Source organism: Octopus bimaculoides, chromosome 26 (genome assembly GCF_046866305.1).
Source record: "Octopus bimaculoides isolate indiv1 chromosome 26, ASM4686630v1, whole genome shotgun sequence".
Classification (NCBI taxonomy): Eukaryota; Metazoa; Mollusca; class Cephalopoda; order Octopoda; family Octopodidae; genus Octopus; species Octopus bimaculoides.
Window position 1 is genome coordinate 21,089,520 of NC_142953.1, and position 9,848 is coordinate 21,099,367.

The window sequence follows — 9,848 nt, forward strand, 5'->3', positions numbered from 1 at the left end:
CTCTTTCTCTCCTTCCCTTCTCTCTTTCTCTCTATCCCTCTCTCCCTCCCCTCCCTCTCCCTCCTTGCCTCTCTTCTCTCTTTCTCTCCCTCCCCTCCCTCCCTCTCCCCTGCTTGTCTTGCACACCTTGCAAAGGGTCACAAAAAGGTTCAGTTTGAAGGAGATTTTGGCTGTTATTTCTAGCATATCAAGCAGCCACTTCGGGTGTCCCCATTGACCCTAGTACCAGTCATATCCATTGGCAAAGGGCAGGGTGGAGGTGGAGACGAAGTGCAAGGAGTTGGGGATTGGAGTAATGTAAGACAGGGAGCAGTGAAATATGGGTGTGTATGGGGGGGGGTTGAGTGAAATGGGGTGGTGATGTATCGAAGTTTGTGGTGGGGGTGGATGATGTGAAATGAAGTGGTGGTGGAGGTGATGTTGGGAATTCAATTCTTTTATTCTTTTCAGTCATTTGACTGTGGCCATGCTGGAGCACTGCCTTTAGTTGAACAAATTGACCCCAGGACTTATTCTTTTTAAGTCTAGTACTTATCCTGTCGGTTTTCTTTTGACAAACTGCTAAGTTACAGGGACGTAAACACACCAACATCAGTTGTCAAGTGATGGTGGGGAGACAAACACAGACACACAAACATATTCACACACACACACACACACACACACACACACACACACATATGTGTGTGTATATATAGATAGATATATATATATATATATATATCTTAATATATAAAGCTGAAGTTGTGTGTCTGTGTGAAGCCTTTTTAAAAGTTTATAGAAATCCATATTTTCCACTTTTTCGTAAAAATTTTTACATCAATGGAATTTTCTCGATCTGATATTCCGTTTACTTTGTGTGATTTAAGGGAGATTTGGCTGTTGTTTCTAGCAACTTTTATATTTCTTTCCCTTCTACCTGGAACAGCGTTCTTACACACGCGCTCAACATAAAAATATAGAGAGTAAGAGTAAAAGAGGGGGGGAGAGAGAGAGAGAGAGAGAGAGAGAGAAAGTGATACATACAACGTCATAGATTAAACTTTCATCTCAGTATTCTTTACCTATTTTTCATAACATTGATACGTAAAAACACACACAACCACACATACGTAATCTGTGACAACAACATACACATTGCTCCTGTTCTCTATCTCCCCCTCTTCCTCTCTCAAACGCATACACGTGCAAGTAAACACAATCATTCACGTTCGTCAATGTGGCATAACTACAGAGTTGTACCCACCGACTTTGGAAGGTCATAACTTTCAGAAAAATGAATATTTTTTTGTGAAATTTTCTATGCATATATTATTTATTATGTTGATTCCGAATATAGAAAAATTTTCCAGTGAAAGTGTTTTGGCAGGGGGTGGGGACAATTTTCGGAAATTCCACTTAAACTCCTCTTAACTTCCAGGAAAATGAATATTTTTTCGTGAAATTTTCTACAAAAATACCTTTATGTATGTACATTTCGAGCATGTAGGAATCTTGAAGGAAACAACTGCAGGTTATTTTTGAGAAGTGTTCCCCACTCGGTGGTGTTTCGGAGCAAGTCGTCCATATTTGTTTAATTTTTCTCTATTATGTGCTTATGTGCATCCATAGATTTCTAATGAAGTAATAGGCAGTGAAGAGAAGCCGTCATAAGAAAACTTTTAATTACCTCTATTCCTTTCTCCCCCTCTCTCTACCTCTTCTTCTCTCGCTCTCTCAAACACATACACGTGCAAGTACACAATCATTCAGTAAAATATAACTCATGTTCGTCAATGTTTTGTAAATATACCACGATTTTCACTTGGGTGTTAGGGTTAGGGTTTTAGGGTCAGAGTTAGGGTTTAGGGTTAGGGTTAGGATTAGTGTTACGGTTTTAGGGTTAGGGTTTAGGGTTAGGGTTACGGTTAGGATTAGTGTTACGGTTACGGTTTTAGGGTCAGGGTTAGGGTTTTAGGGTTAATGTTAGGGTTAGTGTTAGGATTAGGGTTGGGTAATCGTGCGGGTGTTAATCTGAAAAATTACAGATATGTGAAAAGTACCGACCCTGCCATCTATTATAACTTTTGTTGATCTGTTTAATATATACATAGATTATGTCTCCAAAGAAGAGAGTTTGCTGGGGAAAGATAGCAACCGGTTTAAAATGACAGCAACAGACTGCAGCAATTCACCACATTCCAGAAGATACTTTGAACATAATGCAAAATGGTGCATCAACACCTTCTGCCCAATCTGATAGAATTCTGGCAGAACTGTGTAGCAACAGATCACCAGCAATTGCTTCATCACAAATTGCCATCCTAGGTCCTGTGAAAAGGGATTACCCTGCTATGTATAATCAGGGCAGCGCAAAAAGTTGTTTTGCAAGCATTTCTATAGCCAATTAGAAATTTACGTACGCTTAATAGTATTACGCAAAACAGCCTTCAGACTTTCCCTATTAATTTCATCGTCTTTTGAATTATGAACATATTTACATCATAAGGGTTTTTTCGTTGTAAGGCTTCCTTTTTTAGTTGATTTTCATCTAGCAAGACTTATCGTAGATGGCGTAATAAGTCACACCCGGACAAGGTCGGGTTATACTGCTAGTATATATATATATATATATATATATATATATATATATATACAACTGGCTTCTTTCAGTTTCCCTCTACCAAATCCTCTCCCAAAGCTTTGGTTGGCCTGAGGCTATAGTAGAAGCCACTTGCCTAAGGTACCATGCAGTGGGACTGAACCTGGAACTCTGTAGTTGGTATGCAAGCTTCTTACCACACAGCCATGCATAAATAAAATCCCTCCCCCCCCCAAGATTTTTCTGTTCCCATCTGCTTAGCTGAAAGAAATCAACACTCATCGCAGGCTCCCCACCCCCTCATACGTCTGGAAAATTAGCATCCTCTTAAGTACATGTAACCAAATTACCTACCCACCTGCCCACCCAGGGTGCTCTAAATTTCATTTGTTGGTGTTCTGAGTACAAGCCAGGGTCGTTCACCTTTCCTCAATAACCTCTGTTGCCAGACTCTCAGGAATTATCACACTAAGGATGGAATGGTAAATTCCACATTAGGGCCTCATCTGCCTCTGCCCCTTCCTCCTCCTCCTTTCCTCTTCCTCCTCCTTTCCTCTTCCTCCTCCTTTCCTCTTCCTCCTCCTTTCCTCTTCCTCCTCCTTTCCTCTTCCTCCTCCTTTCCTCTTCCTCCTCCTTTCCTCTTCCTCCTCCTTTCCTCTTCCTCCTTTCCCCTTCCTCCTTTCCTCTTCCTCATCCTTTCCTCTTCCTCCTCCTTTCCTCTTCCTCCTCCTTTTCCCTTCCTCCTCCTTTCCTCTTCTGCCTCCTTTCCTCTTCTGCCTCCTTTCCTCTTCTTCCCCCTTTCCTCTTCTGCCTCATTTCTTCTTCTGCTTCCTTTCCTCCTCCTCCTCCCACCTCCTTTCCTCTTCCTCCTCTTCCCCCCTTCTCTTTATTCAGCTTCTCCCTATTTTTGCTCCCTGCCTCTTCATTCCCAATCTTGAGCAAATTGCATAATTTAAACAGAAACAAACTAAGAGAAATACCTGAATGGTCAATGGTCAGTGTCTATGAACAATAAAGACAAATACAGGTCTATCAAATGCCATACAACATATATAAATTCTTGATTTGTCCAATTCATCTACAGGTGCTAAGACTCTACATTCTGAGATTAGGTGTGGTCTATAGTTTCAATCTCATCGTTACAGAATCGGCATTGTGGGTCAGCTCCATATTTTATCACGTTGGCTTGGTAGTTATTATTATTATTATTATTATTATTAAGGTGGTGAGCTGGCAGAGTCGTTAGCGTGCCAGACGAAATGCGTAGCGGTATTACACCCGTTACTATGTTCTGAGTTCAAATTCCACCAAGGTCGACTTTGCCTTTCATCCTTTTGGAGGTTGATAAATTAAGTATCAGTTGACACTGAGGTCATTGTAATCGACTTGTCTCCAGCTCCCCTTGTGGAAAAAATTTGAAATAATTATTATTATTATCATTTAGGTATTATTATATATTTGAAAGACAGAAACTGAAAGAAGCCCATTGTGTGTGTGTGTGTGTGTGTGTGTGTGTGTGTGTGTGTGCAGGCATGACTGTGGTAAGAAGTTTGCTTCCCAGTCACGTCATTAAGGTAGTGAGCTGGCAGAATCGTTAGGATGCCAGGTAAAATGCTTAACGACATTTTTCTGTCTTTACATTCAGAATTCAAATGTCACCAAGGACAATTTTGTCTTTCACTCTTTTGGGGTCAATAAAATAATACCAGTTGGATAATGAGGACAATGCAATTGACTTGTACCCTCCCCACAAATTGATGACCTCTTTCCAAAATTTGAAATCATTATTATTATTATTATTATTCTCTTTTACTCTTTTACTTGTTTCAGTCATTTGACTGCGGCCTTGCTGGAGCACTGCCTTTAGTTGAGCAGTTCAACCCCAGGACTTAATCTTTGTAAGCCTAGTACTTATCCTATTGGTCTCTTTTGCCGAACTGCTAAGTTACGGGATGTAAGTACACTAACATTGGTTGTCAAGCGATGATGTGGGGACAGACACACACATACATATATAGACACACATACATATATAGACACATATACAGACACACACATACATTAAGGCGGCGAGCTGGCAGAAACGTTAGCACACCGGGCGAAATGCTTAGCGGTATTTCGTCTGCCGCTACGTTCTGAGTTCAAATTCCGCCGAGGTCGACTTTGCCTTTCATCCTTTCGGGGTCGATTAAATAAGTACCAGTTACGCACTGGGGTCGATATAATCGACTTAATCTGTGTTTGTCTGTCCTTGTTTGTCCCCTCTGTGTGTAGCCCCTTGTGTGTAGTAAAGAAATAACACACATACATATATATATATACACACACACGATGGGCTTCTTTCAGTTTCCATCTACCAAATCCACTCATAAGGTTTTGGTCAGCCCAAGGTGCCATGCAGTGGGACTGAACCTGGAATCATATGGCTGAGAAGCAAGCTTCTTACCATAGTCATGCCTGCGCGCACACACACACACACACACACACACACACACATATATATACACACACGATGGGCTTCTTTCAGTTTCTGTCTTCCAAATCCACTCACAAGGCTTTGGTCGGCCCAAGGCTATAGTAGAAGACACTTGCCCAAGGTGCCATGCAGTGGGACTGAACCGAGGACCATGTGGTTGGGAAGCGAGCTACTTACCACACACCCAAAAGTATAGTAATTGGATGTTTAAACATTAAATGGCCATGAGGGTCCCTGTGAATAAAACTGAAATCAAAGGGATCCATAGGCAGAAAAGAAAAAAAAAGGTAGAAGTGGAAAGGAATTTAAGAAATCAAAACTTCCTATTCTATGGTATTTAGTGTTTGCTATTCAAATATGTGCGATGAGCAAGCTGAGGTATTTCTCTGGCTTTTGTTTAGGGTTACAACTATCTGTTTTGTAAAAAGTGGGGTTTGCTTGGGGTTAGTTCCCTCTAGTTTACTTTCCACTTCATGCTCCAATGGGCCACACCCACCAGCAGATGTCTAAATCAGTGACCAGCCAGATTGTCTTAAGCTCCCTCTTCACCCTTCCAACCTTGTTCTTTTGTACTGGTTTCCTCTCTTACTTTTGCCCCCTCCTTCTCCCCACCCCTTGTACCCCTATTTATTTATTTATTTATTTATTTATTTCTGCCTTTGTGACTAAATCACTTTAGTATTTCCTCACTGCAAATTATTATTTTTTTTGTTTTTGGTTTTATACAAATTGTTTTGTGTGAGAGAAGAGGTAGAATGTGTGTGTATGTATAGCTGTATGTGTTTATGCAGGTATGTGTAAGTGTTTATGAGTATGTATAGATGTGTGTATGTGAGGGGTTTTATACATGTGTGTGTGTATATGTGTGTGTGTATACATGTGTGTGTGGGTGTGTATACATGTGGGTGTGTATAAATGTGTATGTTTTCATGTGTGTATAAATGTGTATATATATCTGTGTGCATGTGTATAATATAAGTGGTGTGTGTATATTTGTGTATGGTGTATGTATAATATATATGTTTATATGTATTATGTGTATGTGTATGCATATACATACTTGTCTCTGTGTGTGTATATATGCATGTGATGTGTATAATACATGTGTATAATACATGTGTATAATACATGTATAATACATGTATAATACATGTGTATAATACATGTGTATAATACATATGTGCCTGTGTGTATTTGTGTGCTGTCGATTATATTAAGGGGTTCTTTGTTCAACCTGTACCTGGTTACCTTAAATCAAAGGGGAAAAGATTCATGGCCAGAGTTTGACCCTTGGCTCACCACCCCACCCTCAGTACCCCTTCCCTCTCATGAAACAAAAGCTCTTTTCCAAGGCAAAATTCTCAAATTTCCTATCCCCTGGCACTGCCTAATAATCTGGGGTTTTTTGTCTTTTTCTGGGAATGGATGTCTCAGAATGATGATCTTGCCATCAAAATATCCCCTATTTCCCTGCACAGAAGGAAAAAGGATAAGTGGTGAGGTGATTTCCCTGGAGTTCAGGAAGATTGAAGGGATCTATTTCAAAACGGGGGCACCAGTATTTTCTTAACGAAACACTAATGAAACACTTTGAAACTTGGGACACTGGTAGAATGTGTCATATAAAACATCTTTTACTCTTAGTCTTCTTAACAAAAAAACGTACATCGCAAGTTATTCCATGTTAAAGTTGTCGTATTTCTGTAATTTCAACCAATCACTGACGTCTATTCAGCTGAATAGAGTTACTGCTGGGCAGTCATAAAAATGTTATTCCCTGTGACATATTTCATCCGGTTTAATCGTAATTTATACGCATATATTGTTTATATAATAAATTACGCTGTGCATATCTATGTGTGTAACAATTTTAGAGTTCGGATTCTAGAGTTAGGGTTAGGGTTAGGGGATTAATACAATATAGACCGTTACAGCACTAACTGTTTTCAACTGAATAGACGTCAGTGATTAGTAGAAATTATCGAAATAAGACAATTTTTTACATGAAATAAATTCGAATACAAAAATTTTTTTCTGTTCTATAACACAAAATAGATAAGTATACGAAGTTTGAAAGTCTTTCGGTACCAAAAACACTACATAAAACATAAATGAAAACTGGTGCCCCCGTTTTGAAATAGATCCGATTGAAGAGGTGGGGTGGGTTGTTTAGAGGGAGGGTATGTGCGTGGGTGCACATGTCAGTATGTGTGTGTGTAGATGATTCAGAATGTTCTGGTCTGGGCTCACTTGAGTGGCTTTGAAAGTATTCTTTCTCCAGTCCCCACCTCACCTGATTCTCCCACCCTGGCTCCTTTCTTGTGTAAGTGTCACTGAAGAATTGAATTGGAATGAGTGAGTGTTAATCCTTCCTTACCTCCTTTACCCATTTCATTTAATCCTTTAGTTCAAAAATTGCATACAAATAGTTTGTGTGTGCGTATGTATGTATAATTGTGTGTGTGTATCTGGGTCTTTGTGTGTTTGTATATATATATATATATATTAGTCCTCACAGAGGCAAAGTAGCTGAGTTCCTTTTGAGTGTTGACCCTCAGAGAAGTAATGACTGAGATCTTTGGCATTATGCCGTTCTTGAGAAGACCCATCAAGCCGAGCAAAATTGCAGTCATGGCAGATACCAGTGTCATACAAATGGCACCCATGGTGGTAGCACATAAAAGCACTCATTACACTCTCGGAGTGGTTGGCGTTAGGAAGGACATCTAGCTGTAGAAAACCATGCCAAATCAGACTGGGGTCTGGTGCAGCCTTCCAGCTTACCAGCTTTGGTCAAATCATCCAACCCATGCCAGCATTAACAAAGAACGTTAAATGATGATGTGTGTATGTGTTAGTAGTTAGGGCATTCAGCTCACAAATGTAAGGTTCGGAGTTTGATTCCCAGCTGCATATTGTGTCCTTGAGCAAGACACTTTATTTCTGGTCGCTCCAGTCCACTCAGCTGGCAACTCAGAAATGAGTTCATTGTCTTTATCATTTAACGTCCGCTTTCCATGCTGGCATGGGTTGGACGGTTTGACCGATAACTGGTTAGGAGTGGAGCTGTACCAGATTCCAATCTGATTTGGCAAAGTTTCTACGGCTGGATGCCCTTCCTAATGCCAACCACTCCTAGAGCATAGTGGGTGTTTTTTACGTGCCACTGGTACAGGTGCCATCGATATGACACTGGCATCATCCATGATTACGGTCTCACTTGGTTTGACAGGTTTACACAAACATGGGATATAACCAAAGGTTTTGGTCATCTGTCACTGCCCCCATGAGGCCCAACACTTGAACGGTGCTTTTTATGTACCAGTCAGACAGCACTGGAATCGTCCATGACTATAATTTCACTCGGTTCAACAGGTCTTCAACAAGCACAGCATCTTGTGTATACCTGTAATTCAAAGGGGCTATCCTTGTCACATTCTGTACCATGCAATATTTCCCTGACAATTATGTTAAAGGTATGCATGTCTGTGCAGTACTCAACCACTTGCAAATTATACACACACACACACACACATGTATGTGTTTGTTCTTGTTTAGCCCATGGTTTTGCCTGATTGTGGAGACCTATGATAAGTTTTTCCATCCATGACTGTCCCATCTTATGTTTGCAGATTCCAGAACCACATTATCCAACATGTTCTTTTCTAAAGACATTAATACAATTTGAGTGATTTAATTGCTATTTCTAGCATTCTCAGTGATTCCCCTCCATACTACACCTCCCCCCATCTCATTGGTTTTGTGTTTATGCCAGTCTTACAGATGTCTCTATCTTCCATAACTTAGTGGTTTGTCAAAAAGATATTGATAAAATAAGTACCACACTACAGAAATAACTAGGGTTGATGCAATCAGCAAAAACCCTCAAATGCGATTTCTGCTCTCTCGTTAGTTAATTCTAATGGAGGTCTCTGTGACTAAATCTTAATTAATCTTCTAGAAGTGATTGCTTAACTGTTGTATTATATTTTTTTCTGTTTTCTTCAATCCAGATGGTTCCACCCAAACATATGGGGTATCGATGCGGAGAGCCTGCTCATGGAGCGAGGCTTCGATGGAAGCTTCCTCGCTCGCCCCAGCATGAGCAACCAAGGAGATTTCACTCTATCGGTGAGGTAGGTACTGCTTATGTTGTGTTCTCATACTTTTTCAAGTGTATATATATATATATATATATATATATATAATTTTATATCATCTGGATAATAATATTATAGTGAGCCTTACAAAGCCCCTCTACAGGTAATGTCTACTAAATGCTATCTTGTTATCTATTATTGTTTATTTTAATGTTGGTTTATTTGAATTGACTATGTATATATATATATATATATATATATATATATATATATATATATATATATATATATATGTATATGTATATATATATATATATGTATATATATATATATATATGTATATGTATATATATGTATATATATATATATATATATGTATATGTATATATATATATATGTATATGTATATATATATATATATGTATATGTATATATATATATATATATGTATATATATATATATATATGTATATATATTATATATATGTATATATATATATATATGTATATATATATATATATGTATATATATATATATGTATATATATATATGTATATATATATATATATATGTATATATATATATATATAATATATATATGTATATATATATGTATATATATATATATATATATATATATATATATATATATGTATATATAACTATATATATATATATATATATATATAT